The sequence below is a fragment of the Mesoplodon bidens genome (genome assembly GCF_964165515.1).
Source record: "Mesoplodon bidens genome assembly, chromosome: 5".
NCBI classification, from domain to species: Eukaryota; Metazoa; Chordata; class Mammalia; order Artiodactyla; family Ziphiidae; genus Mesoplodon; species Mesoplodon bidens.
Window position 1 is genome coordinate 138902640 of NC_138161.1, and position 3784 is coordinate 138906423.

The window sequence follows — 3784 nt, forward strand, 5'->3', positions numbered from 1 at the left end:
ATAACCAGCTGCTGCTATTTGATTCTGCTCACTAGTCCCTCAAGTATCTCCATTCATCCAAGGCAGAACTCTAATATTTCCCAAAACTGAAACTTGTCCATACTTTCCTGTTTGGATCCATCACCCACCTGGAGCTTAATCCAGAATCTTCAACACCATCCTTGATTACTCTCTCCTGCTCACTCATACACACCCCACTGGTCCAAAAGGGCTTTTGAGTCCACCTCAAATCTGTCCCCTCAGCCCAAGTAACCACACTTGTGCTAACAGTCCTCCTGCCTTTTCTCTTGGCTCCCTGCAACTCACTGCCCATACAGAACCGAAAGTAACACTACTGAAATATAAATAGGGTTGTGACATTACCTGGCTTACAGCTTCCTGAGATGCATGACCTCTGTGATGGCCCACAACTTCTGCCAAGGCCATTTACCCGTCCTTCTTTCCTCCTTGTTTCTTGCAATGCAGCCTCTGGGGCTGTGTTCCTGTTCTTCTTCCTGCCACAGGACCTTGCCACCTGCTGCAGCCCTATCAAAAATGCTTTTCTCCTCTGCTTGTCACATGACTGGTTCCTCTCCATTCTTAAGGAGACAGGTTTAAATTCACCTCTTGGGAGCCCTTCACGGACAGCCTCTGTTTTAGTCCATTTGGTTGGCTATAACAAAGTATCATAGACTGGGTGTCTTATAACAACAGAAATTTATTTCTCACAGTTTTAGGGGCTGGAAGTCCAAGATAGGGTGCCAGCATAATCAGGTTCTGGCGAGGACCCTCTTCTGGGGTGTGGATGGCTGTCTTCTTGTTGTGGTGGAAAGAGTGTGAGCTAGCTCTCTGGCTTCATCTTATAAAGGCACTAATCCCATTCTTGAGGGCCCCACTCTCAAGACCTAATTACCTCCCAAGGTAATTAGGAAACACCATCACATTGGGGTTAGGGTTTCGACACATGAATTTTGGAGAACACAACATTCAGGCCATTGCACCGTCTTTAGAATCGATACCTCCCAGCGCCATGCTCCTTTCCTCCCTAGCACTTTTCATCATTTCTAGTCATCTATATACTTATAGCTTTACCTGTCTTCCTCATTAGACTATAAAATATGTGGGGCAGGGACCATGCCTGTTGAATTTCCCACTGTGTTCCTTGCACCCAAGTCTCATTACAGATGTGTTAAATGAATGAATGAATCTAGAGTGACTATAAAAAGAAAAAGAAAAAGAAAAAAAGTAAGAAGAGGAGAGGTGTCAGAAAACTACCATTTTCTTAGCTATCAACTGTACTAATATACTATAAGCTCTTTTCAAGTAGACACTGCCACTAATTATCTGTTCATATAGCCATACACTGTTCTCTAAAGAAAGACTGATAAGGATGCTGAAATACATAGATATACAGAGAGATTATGGCTGGACACAGTGGTGTATATAGATGAATCTCTTTGTTATATTTGGCACATAAATATATATACATATATATACACAAACATATATGTACTACTGTGCACATGCAGAATTACAAATCACTATATTGTATGCCTGTAACTTACATAATATTGTACATTAACTATACTTCAATTAAAAAACTTTCCCCTTTAACAGTATTTTCCACTTTGTAACATGCTTTCATGTATATTACTCATTTGAATTTGATAACAATCCGAAGAAGCAGGGAAAGAAACAGTATTCTTATTTAATTAAAGATCAGCTCTAAAATACCTAATCAAACCACATCATCATATAGACAAAGAAACTGACATCCAGGGTGAGAGAGGGACTTGCTCAAGGCCATGCAACTGGTTAGTAAAGATAAAGTGCTGGTATTACACCAGGTCCTTGTCTCCCTTTTTATACCACAGGAAGGGTCCTGGGAGGGTACACTCTATGTGAATCATTACCCCAGGGAACAAATGATGTGCAAGGGTTTCTGCATCATTAAGAAATTTCATCTTGTGTTTGGGAGAACAGCTCAGCTACTGCTTAAATGGGCCTCTCAGAGAATCCCACTAACTTCTTGGTTGCTGAATGCAAGTTTACACATTCTCTAGAGAGGCAAGGTCAGGATGCTGGTGCTTATCTGATTCTGACCATCCTACTTGGCTCTGTGAGTAGGTGTGATCATTGTAATGCAAAATTCATATCATTCTTTTTTTTTTTTTTAGTTTAATTTCCTTTTAGTTTATCAGTAGTAAAATCCCTGCTGGCATGTCATTTAATTTGCTCCCCATGCTAATGATGATCTTGAAGGCTCTTACAGAAATGATTATATGGTAATACCAAATCTGATGGTGGATTCAAGCCATAATTTATAGTAATAGGAGCATAACGAAACTCCCTCCGGTATTCCTTCTTGTAATGCTGTTGGGGGGGGGCAGGAATCTGCTTGGCTTCATCTCACATTATTAGAAGATCATCACTAGGGATCTTTCACAGGGAAAGGGGCTTTTCTGGCTCTGATGCTGAGCCTCTGGGCAAAATAATGGGTTGCAAAGCCATGGTCCTCCGGGTGAAGCCAGATGAGCTGGCCACACCTGCCACGGGACAGCTCATGAAAAGGATGGGATTAGAGGAGATGGAGACCACTGACCACCGGTCCCTTTCCATGCCCACTCCCACTTCTGTGTGTAGACCCTCATGGTGCAAACTGACGTGTCAGGCGTGGGTTCACAGGAGGGTGACTCTGTGCCTGCCTTCCAGCCATAGTTCCTCTGTCCCTGGCATTCACGTGCAATGTGAGTTTCACTGAGCCAGCCACTGGGACAGAATGAATGAGATGCCATCTCTGTCCTAAAGACTGGGGACCAATGAGAGCTCCTGAGCCTCACGGGCTGGAAGAGATGTCTCTGTGGGGGATGGGGTGGGGGAGGATGGCTCGGGGTTTAGTGAGAACCCAGGAGAGGAAGGAGGTATCATCCCCACTTAGACCACCTGGAGAATCAGCAAAGGCTTCACAGAAGTGGTTGAGCTGGGTCTTGAAAGACTGGTGGTATTTTCTAGGCAGCAGTGGGGTGGGGTTCAGGAGTGGCTCGTTCCAGGCAGATGGGTCCTTGTCAAGCTTGGGTACTTCACATTGTCTGAAGGGCCTGGCCAAGTTCAGTGAGGCTGGAGCCAACACACGACTCTGCCATTCTTTCCTGCCATGCTTCAAAGAACCATAGTGGGGTGCCTCCCACCAGGCATTCTATTGCTCTTCCTTTGCCTGGGGATAAGAAGAAGTGAGGAGAAGAGGGAGGACTCTCATTCTTATGGCTCTGGGGCAGACCTCAGAGCTATGGGAAGGCAAGTTCAGGCTCAATAACTAGGAAGAGCATTCTAACAATGTTGGCCTTTTCATATTAAAATAGACTGCATAGTGAGGGAATGAGCTCCCCATCAATCAGTGACTTGCCCAAACACCGAGAGCTAGTTAGACCAGGGTCAACATGCATACCCAGGGAGCCTGACTTCAAAGAGAGTGCCTTTTAAATTTTTTTCAACCAACGTTGCCTCATACAAAACACCACAGAATTCTGCGCCTAGGATTAGGTCTGAGCTCATGGAAATGTAGCCACTTGCTGACTTTTGTATCTTAGTTTCTATTTAATGAGCAAACAGCAAGCCATGACATCAGGCATTTCCTTTTATTAGCTCTTAGTAGACTTCTGCTGAAATGGCTCAGATGTCCCGGGAACATCGTCTACAACCTCATTGAAGAATGTGGTGAGAAAAATACATATACACATGTGTGTGTGTCTATATATGTCTATTTTGTGGTATGCCTCTGAGGTTGCTGCCTGCTCTGCGGGGGCAC